The 16,644-nt window shown below is 42.9% G+C and overlaps 1 long non-coding RNA gene across 3 annotated transcripts; it reads left to right on the top strand.

The window, feature by feature from the left end:
• Nucleotides 1–1,979: 1,979 nt before the first annotated feature.
• Nucleotides 1,980–16,406, top strand: LOC138446831 (uncharacterized). Of its 3 annotated transcripts, none has more exons than XR_011259568.1 (5): nucleotides 1,991–2,150; nucleotides 3,656–3,762; nucleotides 5,384–5,517; nucleotides 7,557–7,674; nucleotides 13,666–16,406. It is a non-coding gene; the product is annotated as an uncharacterized lncRNA (long non-coding RNA). The 3 variants fall into 3 exon arrangements; XR_011259566.1 differs by having other exon boundaries at nucleotides 7,554–7,674; XR_011259567.1 differs by lacking the exon at nucleotides 3,656–3,762 and having other exon boundaries at nucleotides 1,980–2,150; nucleotides 7,554–7,674.
• Nucleotides 16,407–16,644: the final 238 nt, after the last annotated feature.

The following is a 16,644-nucleotide window of genomic DNA, read 5'->3' as shown; positions in this document are numbered from 1 at the left end:
CTTGCCTCAGGGGCTGCTTCCCCTGAGTTGGTGCTGTGGGTGGGAACCCAGACAGGCAGGATCAGACCCCAACCACTTGCAGATGTCTCTGCTGGGGAGGAGAGTGCTAGGGAACCTACGTCTGTCATGCACTTGCTGGGCGCCCACGGAGTCAGCCTCCGGGTGTGCGGGGCTGCAGACCCCAGCCAGGGGCCCTGGGAGCCTGGTGCTCTCCGTTAGGCGCTGAGCCTGGGCGGCCAAGCAACCGCTGGAGGAGCCCTGCACCTGCCCTTCCCTTCCGTCTGACAGAGCTCACACTGCTGGAGCCCTTGGCAGTGTGCAACCCACTGGCATCTAAGCCCTCCCCAAGGAGGCCTGGGGCTTTGGTGCAAAGGCAAGGCAGAAGAGGAACTGAGGCCAGGAAGGCGCCAGTGGCGTCTCCCAGCCTCGCGCAGCGTGCTCCTTCCTGGGCAGGAAGCCTAGCAGCGATGCAAGTCTGGGCAAGGCTTGCCCAGGGCAGAGCAACCTCCCGCCAGTAACTCTGCTAGATCGGGCCCCTAACGAGAGCTGAATCTCTGTGGTACTGAAGTCGCACTGGGCTCCGCCCAAGCAGGGCTTGCAGCTGCTCGCGGCTGGGCTTCCTCACGCGGCTGGGCTGCCTTTCTTCCCTGGAGTAGGCTCTTTTCCCCGCATGCTGTTCACTTGGCTTCCGGGGGGAGGGGGGGGGCACGCTCTGTTCCTGCTGCAGGTCTTGGCTCAGGGGCTGCTCCCCCTGAGCTGGGGCTGTGGGCGGGAGCCCAGACAGGCAGGGGCAGGCCCCAACCAGCTGCACACCCCCCTGCTGGGGAGCAGAGGGCTAGGGAAGCTACGTGTGTGAGGCAGCTGCTGGGCGCCCACGAGTCAGCCTCCAAGGCATTCTTCAAGCCTCAGCCCACCAGGGCAGGCTAATAAAGAACTATGGACCCTCTTAGCCCTCACTTTAACCTATAACCCTAATGGTAACGCCCCGAACTCTAAGAAGAGGGGGGTCCCCGAATTCTAACCTGAACCCGAACCCTAACAAGTGGGGGGGGTTGCCCGAACCCTAACCCTAAGCTTAACAATAAACCTCTAAAATAAAAAAATTTTCTGCTCTAAGCCCTGGCTCTTGCAGTCCCCTGCCCCTTAAAAGCGAAAAGGTCAGACTAGAGACTTGAACTCCTGATTTAGAGGCCGTAGTCTGCCTGCCTAGTGGCCCGCCTAACCCCTATGATACAGAGGCTTACTGCTTTCAGCAGGGCTCCCGAACCCTCTTCAAGCCTCGGCCCGCCAGGGCAGGCTAATAAAGAACTATGGGCCCTATTAGGGCTCACTTTAAGCTGTAACCCCAACACTAATGCTAACCCTAACCGTAACCCGAACCCTGACCCTGACATGAACCCTAACCCAAACCCGAACTCTTAGAAGAGGGGGGATCCCCAAATTCTAACCCTAACCCTGAACCCGAACCTGAACAAGTTGGGGGGTTGCCCGAACCCTAACCCTAAGCTAAACAATAAACCTCTAAAATAAAAATAAACGTTTCTGGTCTAAGTCCCGCCTGTTGCTGTCCCCCGCCCCCTAAGAGCAAGAGAGTTAAGCTGCAGACTTGAACTCCTGACTTACAGACCATCGTCTGCCTGCTCACCAGCGCACCTAACCGCTACGCTACAGAGGCTTGCTGTTCTGACAGAGCTCCCGGACCCTCTTCAAGCCTCTGCCCGCCAGGGTCTGGCTCTATAGACTATCATGGCTGTCCTAGGTCATCTTTGCTTTCTATAGTCATAGTTTTATCCCTAAATCATAGACAGATCAGCTGAGAAAAAGCTTGGATTGTCTCGGTGGGGTGGATTTGCTTGTCCTTGTGTTTCACCTGGAGGCAGTCGCGGTCCCGCGGGCCTGTCCTGGAAGGGGGCGTGGGGGTGGGGCGCACCGTGAGCGCGTCGGGGGCGGGGCGAGCCTGGGCGGCTGGTCAGGAGCGCGGCTCACGTGAGCGGGTCTGGGGCGGGATGAACATGGCGGCGCGTCGGGGGCCAGGCTTCCCAGTTGTGCTCTCAGGGCTCGCCATTGCAGCTGGGAATGCTCGTTTCGTGGGCTCCTGGGTCCCCGTCGATTGGCATCCAGCGAGTAGAGCGCAGGGCTGTGGGCCACAGGTAAGGGAACTCGGACTGGGTGGAGCAGGGAACCATGTATTCTGCCCTCTTTGTTTGCAGTCTCGGAGCCGACTAAAATGGCGGTCGCAGAAAAGCCTCGCCTTTGGGGCCAAGGGTTTTGCCGCTTTACCCCTTTGCATAAAGCTCAGACCCGCGCGGTTTTCCCAAGCAGCCTAGTGTGTTGCTTCCTACAGGCCTGGAGAGGATAACAGGCAGGAAGGCCAGGGGTCTCCAGCCAGAGAAAATAGACTGCAAGTGTCAGACGTTTTTTTCTCTGTCTTAAGAGGCAGGAGGAGACAAAAGAGTGCTGCATTTTTTTTTCTCCATCTTGATACAAATTTAAAAGGAGGTTTCTCTGAAAATTCTGTGTTGCCATGACCACTCCTGGCTCCACCTGAATTTAACTTTTCTCAAACCTTGAACTAAGCAATGCATTTTTCTTATGGAAATGTTTGTCTTAAGGTATGCTAATGTGCTATGTATTTACCCAAGGCTCTGTCTTCAGGTCACTTCCCCCTAAAGGCTCAGAAACGACTTGACAAACCAGTATGTTTTACTCATACCTTGTTCTCTTAATCTATGTGAATGAAACTATATATTTGCTTGGAAATCTGCCTTTCTTCAAGATTCATGTCCATCATTTTATGGCCTGGGATGACTCATCTGCTGCCAATGTTATCTCAATGCTTGCTGTGGGTGAGGGGCCTGGTGCCACTCTCTGAGACATTGTCTTTCTTTCATTAGCAGACTGCTAGTGGCTCTATAACATCTGGCTAAAGACTAGCAGGGGGTACTCTTTCTTCCCCCTTTTAATGTCTATGTCAGCAGCTCTCTCGATCTCTTTTATACTTTAATAAAACTTTTAAACAGAAAACCTCTGAGCCATCAAGCTTCTTCACTTGCCCTGGATTGAATTCTCTGGAGGCCGAGAATGCTGGCATCTTTTGTGGTTTAGCAGCCACGTTTCAGCCTTTTGTAATTCATATTGAATCTTCATTTCAGATTGAAGATGCCTTCCACGGTATTGCCAACTGAAGCCTTTTCATCACTATGGAGTATCTGTCCATGTCTTTAGGGTATTTTTCAGCAATCATGTATCATTTCCAGTGTGCCAGTCTTGTCATCCTCATTCTGTCCATAGCAAAGTCTTTTATTACTGTTGATATGATTGAAAGGGAATTGTTTGTTTAAATTCCCTTTCAGATTGTTATTTGCTGGTGTATACAGATAACACTGTGTCATCATTCATTTGTATCAGTTTGGACAGCTTGATAGTTGTCTTTAGTTTCTTTAATTTCTCATAATTTAAGATGACCCTGGCTCATATATTTACAGTCTCACCCCTAGTCTCAGTCATTTCTTCAAAGAACTGTCCCTTTATTAGCATTACATTATTTTTGACTGTGCTGGGTCTTTATTGCTCGTTTGTCTAGTTGTAGTGAGCAGAGGCTACCCTCTAGTTGCTGTGCCATGGCTTCTCATTGCAGTGCTTTCTCTGTTTGCAGAACTTGGGCTCTGGAGCATGCAAACTTCAAGAGTTGTTCAAGGGCTTCGTTGTCCCTGGGTGTGTGGAATCTTCTACACAGGGATTGAACCCGTGTTCCCTGCATCGGTAGGCAGATTCTTTACCACTGGGCCATCAGAGATGTTTCCTGTTCCCTTTTATTAGAGAATGATATTTAAAACATACATGTAGGAGCTCAATATGCTCACCTTTGAACATATTCAGTTAAAGGTAATTTGTGATGTCTCCAACCTGATCCACCACGACATGGACATTGTAACGTTTCCTTTTGTTTATCTGTAACTTTGCCTTCCAATGGTAAGATACCTGGCTTCCACCGCTTGTCATACACAGAATTCAGTGCTTGTCCCATGTGGTTACTGAAAAAAAAAAACCTGTCAGATTGTCTTTCAAAGGGGGCTCTGCATGCATTGCACCAGTATCTTGAGTATGTTTTTCTATGATAGTTTACTATCAGTATACCCTCAGTGGCCTATTTCAGTCACTACCAATTATGAATGGGCTTGTTTGCTCTAGTGTTCTTGGACAATTTGAGTACAGTTTCTTTGTCAGATATGCATTTTTTTAGGAAAACAGTTTTATTGATTGTTGGCTGTGTTGCATCTTTGTGTGTGGGCTTTTCTCTAGTTTTGGTGAGCATGGGCCATAACTAGTGGTTTGCAGGCTTCTCACTGCAGTGTCTCCTCTTGTTGAGGGGCACAGGCTCATGGGCTTCAGTGGCTGCAGCATGTGAACTCGGCATCGTGGCTTCCAGGATCTAGAGCACAGGTTCGGCTGTTGTGGCACACAGACTCCATAGGATGTGGAATCTTCCCATCCTAGGGATCGCACATGCATCTCCAGCACTGGCAGGTGGATTCTTTACTATGGAACCACCAGGGCATATTTTAGATTCTAGTTTTCCACACATGTATCTAGTGAAAGAGGCCAGGATCAAGAGGCATGGCAGCTGGGAATCCTCAGCCCCAGCTCTGGTGTGCTATCCAAAGCTCTGGGGCCTTTGGTGAGCAGCTCAGCTTCCCTGGGACTGTTTCCTCCCATCAGAAATGCCCTGCTTTTGGACTGTAGCCCACCAAGCTCCTCTATCCCTGGGATTTCTGAGACCAGAGTACTGCAGGTGGTGCCATTTCCTTCTCTGCTGCTGCTGCTGCTGCTGCTGCGGCTGCGTCGCTTCAGTCGTGCCTGACTCTGCGCTACCCCATAGACAGCAGCCTACCAGGCTCCTCTGTCCCTGGGATTCTCCAGGCAAGAACACTGGAGTGGGTTGCCATGTCCTTCTCCAGTGCATGAAAGTGAAAAGTGAAAGTGAAGTCACTCAGTGAAGTCGTGTCCGTCTCTTAGTGACCCCGGGGTTGCAGCCTACCAGGCTTCTCTGTCCATGGGATTCTCCAGGCAATGGTACTGGAGCGGGCTGCCATTGCCATTTCCTTCTCTACAAGATAACGTTTTGAAGATATTTTCTCCTGGATATTGCTTTTGATGAAGGAAGGGGGATCCCTTCCCAGGGCTTGAGAGTGAGTTCTTGTCTGACACTGGGCAATGAGTTGTCTGAGGAGAGGAGTGCTGTCCAAGCGAGAGGCTTTATTGGGAAGGGCTGCCGGGGTGGAGGGCAGGAGGGTGAGGGAAACGGAGAGAACCACTCTGTCACGTGGCTCACAGTCTCAGGTTTTATGGTCATTGGGTTAATTTCTGGTTTGTCTCTTGCCAGGCATTCTGAATTGGGATCTCTCTTGGGGGCACACGCATCACTCAGCTGAGATGGATTCCAGCAATGTGGATCCTGGGAGGTTGGTAGGACCTCTGAACTGGAGCCTCCCATCACCTGACCTCTCCAGAATTCTGGTTGGTGGTAGCTTGTTCGTTCCTTGTTCCTTCCCAGGGCCTCCTGTTGTAAGATGACTCCTGCAAGTGTTTTCTTTTCTCTGTTGCCTGGCCAGGGTGGGTGGTCCGTGGTTCATTTAACAGTTTGTTTTTGGTTCTCTTGAGTAAGGTCCTCCACGGGGTAAATGTATGAAATGATAAAAGGCAATGTTTTAACTAATTTATATTCATAATTTGGTAAGTTGGCTTGTTTTGTGTATGTTAGACCTGATTACCAGACCAAAGGTCATGTAGAACTTTAGTAGTTTTCTAAAATTCTATAGTTTTTAAAATGGAGTTACCTTGTTGCAAAGTTTGTGTTTATGTTCAGATTTTTTAAAAGTTATTTCTTTTTAGTTGATTGATCATTGCTTTACAATATTGGTTTGATTTGTCATACATCCACATTAGGTGTACCTATGTCCTCTTGCTCTTGAATCTCCCTCCCACCTCGCACGCATTCCCACCTCTCCAGGTTACTACTGAGCCCCAGTTTGAGTTCCCTGAATCATACAGCAAATTCCCATTGGTTGTCTATTTACAAATGTAGGTGTACCTGCATCCATGCTGCTCTCTCCATTCATCTCACCCTCTCCCTCTTGTTCCCCACCCTCGTCTGTAAGTCTGTTCTCTATGTCTGCACCTCCATTGCTGCTCTGTGAACAGACTCGTCAGTACCATCCTTCTAGATTCCATGTTTTTCTCTCTTTGACTGACTTCCCTCCCCTTTATTAGAACAAACTCAAATGTGTTCCTTTTTATGGCTGCATTCCATGCAGGCTCTGATTGTTCCTTAGCCATGTTTTGCGGAGGGTCATGGAGCTATTCTGCTCCATTTCAGTTTGGGCTTCCAGTCTGAGTGCTCACAGCAGAGCTGCTTCTGGGTGAGCCCTCTGAGGTCTGTGAGCACCGGGCTGCCCGCTCTTCTCTTGTGGCCCGCAGGGGGCGCCAAAGGCCCCTCTGACCCGCGGGCGCAGGACGCTTTGCCTTTAGACTCTGCTCCGTGAGCAGCTGGCGGGAGCTTTGTCTCCTCAGGACCATCAGGGCTCAGGCTTCTGGATAACAGGGCTGCATCCAGGCTGAGAGGAGCAGGGTTGCCTCAGTGCCCACCAGCAGGGAGGCGCTGCAAGAGCGAAAAATGAGGATGGAGTAGACGTTTCCTGTGTCCAGCTGAGGGCTGACTGGAGGTCCATCTCAGAGGACTCAGGGGGAAAGAGCTCCGTGTGCAAAGCGGTGGGTTTTCAGTTAGATTTGCGTTAGATGATGTAGAGGATGAACACTGATGTTCTTCCGTGTAGGTGGCCATTTTCCTGTCACTGTTTCTTGAGAAGACTGTCCTTTCCTCTTCGCTCGTTCCTGGTTTGATTTTCAGGAACTGACCATGTACAGGTGGGTTCGTTTCTGGGCTCTCTATTCTCTCCTGGAGTCCATGTGTCTGTGTTCCTGCCAGTTCCTCACTGTGGTGGTCACTACAGCTCCGTGATGTAGTTTGAAGAGGGATAGGAAGATGCCTCCAGCTGTGTTCCTCTTTCTCAGAGTCTTTTTGGCCGTTTAAGGTCCTGTTCAACAGTAGCAGCCTAATATTAGGAATATTTCTATTTCTGTGAAAAATGCCATTGAATATTATTTTGTGATTGCAGTCCGTGTATTTGTTGATGACTTTGGTTGGAATGGACCTTTTAATTCCTCATTGTTCCAGTGCATGAGCGTGGAATAATTTTCTGTGTGTTTGTATTTTCTTTGGTTTCTTTATCAGTGCCTTCTAGTTTTCTGACTACTGGTTTTTTATGTTCTTGATTAAGTTTGTTGCTAGATGTTTTATTTAAGTGGGATTTTCTTAATATTTTTTTCCTGATTGTTATTAGTGTATAGAAATGCAAGTGATTTTTGGACTGTAAAGGGTAGTATTTTATGATTGTAAATTAATCCAAAATGATTCAGCTTTACTGAATGTAGTCTAACAACTTTTTGTGAAGTGATGTGGAACATTTTATCTGTAAGATCTGTTTCTCCTGCAGTAGGTCATCCAGAGGACCCAAGACATGGTGGTTACTAATAGACTTCCCACACTACTTCTTCATTCCACGTGGACTCCTTCACGGGCAGTGAGCATCGCAGCTTCCCTTGAACTTCATCTGGGTAAGTCTTGGCCTGTATCAGAAAGTTTCCTGCCTGTCTGCTCTAAATTTCTTTTGTGGTATTGACATGGTTGTTTTGAAACCTAGTATACTTTCCAGTCATTTAAAATGTACAGAAAATGCCTAGCAATGGGAACAAGTGCTAGCATTTGCCACATCATCTAAAATACTCTATGTGTTTTATCCAAAATGGGTACCTTCTGCAGAACCAGCACATAATCTCCAAAATCAGGAAATCATATGGTACCTACATTATAATGTAATCCACTGCCCCACTTCCACTTTTAGCAATTGTTCAAGTGTATGAATATATCTTTTGTTTCCATCTTCATCCTTTTTTCTTTATTTAGAGTGTTACTGAGATTTTCAGTTATTTGGACAAACTTGATGGATTGAAAGCAGACATGGTGAATAAGGGTTCTGGGTGGCCTTTTCGATGTGGATTTCTTTTTCACTGAAGATGGTTTTAATATTTATTCATGTGGTAACATGTATGAATCCTGCATTCTTTCTCCCCCCCCCATAGTAATTAAAAATAAATAATATGCCATTTACCATTTAGATATTTGTAAGCATACAGTGTTGTAGCAGACAACCTTTTCTTGTTTTGCAAACCAGTTTAATAATGTGCACCTTGTGCGTGCTTTGGAGAAACTCAGGAAACTGAGTCAGTGACTGAAATGGCCCAAGATATCACCTTAGATTCCATCTTCATCTGAAAACAAAACAGGCACTTTCTGGTGGTCCAGTGGCTGAGACTGGACACTCCCAAAGAAGGAGGCCCAGGTTCATTCCCTGATCCAAGAGCTAGATCTCCCATGCCACCAAGGAGAATTTGCATGTTGTAGCTAAATATCTGGCTTACCTCAATGAAGGTTGACCTGGCGCAGCCAAATTAAAAAAGAAACAAATATTTTACAGATACAACCAAAGGAAAGGAAGGGTATGGTTGTTGTGCAGATTTACGGCTTAGCTTTCCCTATCGATAGAAAAGAAAAAAGAGTTTCAAAAGACTGTGTCTCATCCTTCTATCTGGCATATAGAGAGGATTCCTTTGAAATGAGATTTCTCTGGTAAATGTGACTCACAGAAGAGCTGTCTTGAACTTGGGTTTCAGAGATGATCATGTGTCCTCTAAAAAAAAAAGTTAATTGGGTCCCACTAATTCTCATGCTGAGGTGGTATATTTTGTGGTAGCATTTGCTCCCCTTCACTTTGGATGTATCCCCATTTGTTTACACTGTCATCTACTGAAGACATCCTGATATTTGAAAGTTTTTAGTTATTACAAGTAGAGCTGTTGTATATAATCATGTGATACTTTTTGTCTGGACGTTTTCAAAGCTGTTTAGTAAGTGCTAGCCATATAGTATTCAGGTCACAGGTGAGCTTTGTTTAGCTGTGGAAAAATCCAGCTATGTTTCTCTGTGGCATGTGGGATCTTCTGGGGTAAGGGATCAAACTAGAGTGTCTTGCATTGTCAGGCAGATTCTTTACCACTGAGCCACCGGAGAAGTTGTGCCCTACCCCCGTTTTTTTTTTTGAGTTTACTGGATCTAATAGGTGTGCAGTGCTACCTCACTGTTATTTTAGTTTGTAATTTCCTAATGATATGTGATTTTGAGTCTTTTTGATAGGCTTATTTACTATCTTTATATTTTTGTAGGACAGGTGTTTAGGTGTATACATTTTTTATGAGATTGTTCTAGATTTTTTGGTATATTTGGAGTACAATCCTTTATCAGATATGTATTTTATAAATATATTTTCCTGTGGCTTGTGTTTAAGTTTTGTGAATAAGGTTTTTCACAGTTTAAATGTCTAATTCTTTAAAGTTAATGTTATATATGTTTTATATCCTTTTTTGGATAGACTTTAGTGTGTTGTTGTTGTTGTTGTTAAATTTTATAAGCAGAAGTGAGGTACTGTAGATACAGTTTTAAGCTAAGCTGAGGTACCATAGATACAGTTTTGCCTTTTGTCTGTTAAGAAGTTTGAGTGAGTTTGGTGTACACTGTATATAACATTATGTCTACATTCATTTGACTGGATATAGCTTCCAATTATTTGTCTAATTGGTTTTGGAGATATCACGGGAAGTCAGTTTTTCCAAGGGAAACTGAGGTCCATGAAACATGAACTCTTTTCGATCGGTCGGAATCACTCTCTGCTATTTCTGACAGATTTGACTTGTTTGGATATCTCATATGAGTGGAATCACAGAACGTTTGTCTTTTCTTGGTCTGGTTTATTTCACATGATCTAATGACCATAAGGTTTGTCCACATTGTCGCATTGTCAGAATTACTGACTTTGAAGGGCCGAATCAGATTCCATTGTGTGTATACCACAGTTTGTTTATGGAATTGGCTGCCATGGACACTTAGATCACTTCTGTTTGTTTGCCAGTGTGAATCATGCTGTTGTGAGTATGACGGAAGAAGTATCCATTTTTTCAGCCCCCTTTCCCAATCCTTTTGGGTACATAGCTTGAATTGGAATCGAACTATGTATTTATTCCATGTGTTTGTTTTGGAGCCATTTCTGTAATGTCTTGCAGAGTGGCAGCACCATTTAATGTACTTTTTCGTATGGTGGAATACCGTTCAAGCTTCTGAATATACCTTGTGTTGCATATTCAGTCTCCCACCAACGGACACTTGAATGAGTTCTACCTTTGAGCTATTGTGAATGTCACTATGAGTATTTGTGTACCAGTTTTTGTTTGAATTATTAACAAGTACATTACTATATATAAAAGAAGCCACAAGGACCTACTGTACAGTTTAGGAAACTATTAAATATCTTATGATAATGTATAATGGAAGAGAATCTCAAAAGGAATATATGAAAAGCACATAGTAACCATGATATTTATTGTGCCAACACTATGAGTTATCATAGCACTACTCAACGTGTATTTATACATGTCAGTAAAATATTCACATCTGTAAGGATATTATAAAAAATTATATAAAAAATCAAGAATTCAAACAGAGATTAAATAAACTTCCTGTCATTGCTCATCATCATTTATACATTCATACTACCTGTAACACTCATTGTATAAGTGCTGGACTAGCAATTGATGTTCTCGTAAACCAAGAGATTGTGAAGGTGTAAGGAAATATAGCTTATTGAATTCCTTAATGAAGGATTATAGAACTCTATGTCCATGAAGTGAATGAAATTCCATTTTTTTGAACCACATTCTTACTAGAGTGATGAGCTTCCACCCCACCCAACGTTAGTTCACAATGAAATCCTGCAGTCCTCTGGCCTCAATGTCTGCTTCCTGCTACCAAGAAAGAAAAGATGAGGAAGTCCTGACAAAACCGATGCTATTTTTCTTTTTCTGATTTGTATTTTATCGCAGGGCTTGGCAAAAAGAGGGCCCAACCTGTTTTTAGAGTTCCATCCCAAGGGTTCCTCTGGCATGTTCCCTATGTTGACAAAGTGCTGATTATTTTCAACAAAGGACAATGATCTGCACTTCACTATCTGTTGCTTGAGCTGGAATAGCGGGCATCCCTTGAAGTGCATTCCTTCATGCTGAAGTAGGCATCCCTGAAGCAATAGTATAAGAGGAACACATTTATCACGTAGACATCGCAGCCCATGCATTTGTAATAATTTTTCAGTTATACCCATCATCATCGGAGGAACTGACTTGTCCCAGTAACAACGAGAGTACCCAGTATAACAGTTCCTTGACTTATGAGTACTTCCTATGAGTACCCTTATGAGTACTTCTTCCAATGTTGTTTCTCCTACTTTGGTCATGAACAGTAGAAGCTGATGGCAGTGGTCCTTGAAATGTATGTCGATTCCTAGGTGGCACAGTTGATAAATAAAAAATCTGCCTACCAGTGCAGGAGGGGGAAGTGATGTGGGTTTGATCCCTGGTTCAGGAAGATAACAATTCATACACATGTTTTATGTGAACCAGTTTGATACTCATGAGTTTTTTCTTCTGTATACAGAAAAACAAATGCTGTTCAAGGACACTGAAAGAACCCTGATGTTGAAAATCAGATCTGTATTGTGAGCAATGCTTAGATATCCATGAGTCGAAGCATAGTATTATGCCTATCATCCTTGTATTTCTCTCAGTGAAATATGTTGAGGAAAACTCTTCATTCGTGGTCTAGATTCACGAAGAAGCTAAATAGCATTCATCCTTTACGTTGACAACTGTGAATTTAAATCTCCTGTGAATCCTATGTGACAACCACACATACCAACATGAGTTATCAGTATTATATCAATATTTTTAGTCCTATTGTATGTCAACTAAAAAAATCAGTATATAATTGTACATGAAGTCAAGACATAAAATCAGTGCAAATACAAAATGTTCCATTCCATCCTTTGAGAAAGGGAGAAAAACATCTCTGTGCTTAGCCTATTGCATTTTTATGTATTAGACCCTTAAGTAGTTTATTCACCACACCCTGTGAATGATTCACAAATCTTCAGAGAAGAAAGGATCATTTCTCTTGAACAATGAGTAGTTCAACTATTCTCAAAGCAAAGCCATAAGTGAGTCTTATTTTGGGTGAGACCATGAAAACTCAGTGTTTTCATTATGCTTGTGCTTATGATGGGAGGAGGTCTGAGAAAGCACTTCTGAAGGTTTATTCATACCAGTCGTTCTCATATGTATCGAGTCTTTAAAGGTCGAATCACCAAGGTGTTGCTTCTACACTTGTACTAGGCTGAGCAGCAACATTCCCTTTCTCCGTAAGTGCAGTAGACGTGTTCCCAACCTGTCTGTCTTCTGTCCTCTGGAGTATGCATTGCTTGAGCTCATCACAGCCTAGTAGATGGAAATCATCAGGATATTCTGGAAACCCTTTTTATTTCAGTCTGTTCAGGAGGTTACCACTGCTGCAAACCTCTGGATTTTACCAAGCGCTTTTAACAACCTCAGATGAAGGATATAAGTCAACACTGGTGACAGCCACGGGCTTCCATGGCCTATCCATGATTGTTGGCTTTGCTTTCATAATCATCCTGTTTCTTATACCAGCTAAACTGTCAGTGTATTTTTTAATTACCATTTTATCTTTGATGGTTTTTAGAGCTATTATGGATTTTCCTATATATCTTCACTTATCGGTGAGGGTCTTATGTTAGTAGTAGTTATGACAACTGACTTTCTGTCTGTTAGCTGTGGCAGAATAAAAAAAGAATGACCCACTGTATATTATTAATATTATGTATCAATATATTGTTAGTTTTATTGTTTGCAGTCATCCAATTCCAAGTTTCTGAAATAAACTTTCAGAAAAATCACATCCTTTTGAATGCCCATTTGACTGAATAGGAGCACGGAAATGTTCTTCCATAAAATTGTTTACAGTTTCCATTCCGTTTCTCCTGTTTGATGTAGATATTGGCCTTTGGTTCTATCAGTAGCTTTGCAAGTAAAAAAAAAAATTAATTAGAGCTCGTATGGTAATTTTACTGTTAGCAATAAGTTTAGCATAAAATGAACACAGAAGAGGTTACAGTAGACCAAATATGAAAGTCAGTTTAAAAGAAAACATAGTGTTGAATGTTTACAGTAGGAATATAGTTATGAAGTTCCTTTATTATTATTCTATCCTTTCCTTTTGTTTTGCAGGGGTGTTAATGTACAGATTCCAGTACTATGGCTAGAGCGAATAATAGTATCATTATTCTTGAGAGCAACTCTACTAAGTCTTCACGCTCATGTCACTCAAGGTTTTTTAATACCTATTATGTTAGTCGTGTTTGTAGTTTGTGAAGTCACATAAGTTGCATTCATTCAAGCAATAGTATCAAACAGCTATGGCATCAATTATAGATGTGAATCGATATCGAATGTGAATCCATTTCACTGTGACAAGTTATTATTGTAGATATTCTATTCATGCCAGTAACAAAGCTGTGCAGAAATAATACAATGTTTATTAAGAAAATAAGAGTTACTAATTTGTTTTATTATTCTATTTCTTTTAAACAGATTTAATGACAACAGGCTCAACTTTTCATTCACTTGTATGACTATGAGCGGTTTGACCAAGTTGAAGAAGATGACTCGTTTGTAGTCTTCCTCATCAGCTCATTCCATCTACTGGCTTTAAAATCATTTAGTACAGAGCTCACCGTCTAGGTGTTCATCCAGTGTTTTGTTTGCTTATCATGCAGGATCATTTTAAAAGGAAAAGTATGTGTGTATGAGTTAGAGCTCTGATCCCAGGAGTCCATGTAGAAGCTTCCCCTGAGAAATGTATCGTTTTTGCACCAATGCTACTGAAATGTGTGAATGTGGTATACCACGCGTCCCAATAAGTGTAAACAGCGTCATAGGCTACTTATTTGAAATGACCAGTACTCATGACATTCCATTCAACTGAGGACTAAATATAGCCAACGTAGGCTGTGTTTGCCAAATAGACTTTGAAGTATTCTTCACACAGTCCTTCATCGATGCCAGTTTTCAGATCAAAGAAACCCTTGCTCCATGAAGTTTGTGAACACATATACTCATGTTTTGTTTGAGATTTTAAAGTCATTCTTCAGTTTTGTTGGAGGAATGGTTCTGTATATGCCCCGTGGATCCCCAAATCCACTGATGTTCATGTGTCTTGGGGCTTCCCAGGTGGTTCTAGTGGTAAAGAACATGCAGAACATACCCATGCAGGAGACATGGGAGGTATGGATTCCATCCCTGGGGCAGGAAGATCTCCTGAGGGAGAGCATGGCAACCCCCTCCAGTATCTTTGCCTAGAGAATCTCATGGAGAGAGGAGCCTGGTGGGGCCTAGTCCATATGATCCCAAGGAGTTGGACACAATGTAAGTGACTTCGCACAGCACATGATTCGTTGTCATAGCTAATATAATGGAGATGACATAAAAAGAAGCACCAGCGGGCGAAAGTCAATATCCATCACTTTTAAACTTTGGAATGTATTGTGATATTTTACATCCATATTTGTATGACTTGATAGTTGGAGAATCGATGCATGTGAAGGCCTGGTTGTGTTATATGTATGTTGAGGGAAGATATATTTTTATGTGGTTTGACATATAGGTCCCATTTCATTCGTAGACATATGCATACTCATCACTTATCATCATTTTTTTTTTTTGAAAAGACCATTGTTTGGAAAGGTTGTTGTCTAACCATGAAAGATGCTTGAATTCTTGGGCTCCTTAGAGGAAGAATTCAACCCGGGGCCAGTGATGAGGGTTGATCAGTCAGAGCTTTTGTGTCCCAACGTTTTATTAAAGTATAAAAGAGAGAAAGCTTCTGACATAGACATCAGAAGGGGGCAGAAAGAGTGCCCCCCTACTCATCTTTGGCTGGATGTTATCTAGCTACTAGCAGTCTACTCATTAGAGAAAGGAATGGCAGCAGACCCCTCACCCACAAGATATATGGAGATGACCGTGGCACCAGGTGAGTCATCCTGGGCCATAAAACGATTGATATGAGCAAATGGATAGCTTCATTCACATAGATCAGGAGAGCCATGTATGAGTAAAGCATATTGGTTTGTCAAGTCAGTTCTGAGCCTTTAGGCAGAACCTACTTGAAGATAGAGTCTAGGGTAAATACATAGTACATTCACATAGCTTAAGGCAAACCTTTCCATGAGAAAAATGCCTTGGTCAGCTCAAAGTATGAGAAAAGTGAAGTTCAGGCGGAACCAGGTGTCATTATAGCAACACAGAATTGTAAGAGAAAATCTCTGTTTAAATTTGTATCAAGAAGGGGAAAAAAGATAACAGCTTGTTTCCTCCTGCCTCGGAAGTGACAGATAACAACTGTCTGACACTTGCACCCCATTTCCTCCCTTTGGAGACCCCTGGCCTTCCTGGCTGTTACCCTCTCAGTTTCATTCATTGAGCGTTTTCTGCCTTGTGAAACATTGGGCATAGAAGTATGTGTTTATTTAGGGGTATTTCATCCAATTTCATTTAAATGCATATGTGAATTAGAAAGTTTGACATGCTGTTGCTTTGTATACCGATTGGGAAATGTGAGCCTCCAAGCTTAATTTAGTTTTTCATGTTCATTTTTCTTTTTAGGGGTACAAAGAAAAATAATATGACTGTTAAGATCAGCTTTCGTATTTTTTGCCAAATATGAATTGGGATCACATCGATCAGAGATGAGTCTGTGCATGAAAGCCCTAATAACTAATGCTAATTGACTTCACTACCATGGGATGTTTTCATATCTATTGAGGATTTACTTCATGTATTTCGATTTTAACTTTCTGTCTCACAGCCTTGTTTGTAGATCAAAGCTATTTGAAATTGTCATCTGGTTTCAAATGGCTTGTGAGGTTATTCATGAGTGGTTCATAAAACCGAATGGATTGTACGTAGCCATACTTTGTTGTCATTCTATGAATTTGAAGAATGTCTGAAGAATGTCTGCAGTTATGCCTTAAAGATTCATACAATTGATGTCCAATATTTATCTCAATAGACTTGCTTTCAATTTGTAGTTTCCTATGCGTATGTCTTTCTTTATGGATTTGGGTAGAACTTGTATTGGAACACTGAAAAATCTGTGATATCAACCGTGCTGACCTTTCTGGTGGTCATCATTAAGATTTTCACGCTCTATGGATCCTAGTGGAAACAGGTGCTGTTCATCCTACTTTTGTGAAGATTGAACTCATCGTAGAAAGTGGAATTTGTTGAAATATTTATGGTATAAATAAATCTTGTCTCTATAATTACCCAGAGTCCTGGTGCGTATTTGATTGCTAAGTTATAAAATGTATGAGATAGATGTGATCCATCAATGGCGACTGGATAAGTGGTGGAGAGGTATTTTGGTGATGCAAGAGATTTAAATGATGTGATCATAGTATTTATATCCCTTTTATGTGGATAATGGGTCTTGGATCCATGTTTGAAACCTTACAACCTCGTCTTTTGTTATGCATGGGAAGTGTCAAAAATGAAGAAGATGCGGGTAGG

Source organism: Ovis canadensis, chromosome 10 (assembly GCF_042477335.2).
Source record: "Ovis canadensis isolate MfBH-ARS-UI-01 breed Bighorn chromosome 10, ARS-UI_OviCan_v2, whole genome shotgun sequence".
Lineage (NCBI taxonomy): Eukaryota > Metazoa > Chordata > Mammalia > Artiodactyla > Bovidae > Ovis > Ovis canadensis.
Note: the sequence above shows the minus strand (reverse complement) of the source record. Positions and strands in the feature narration are given on the sequence as shown.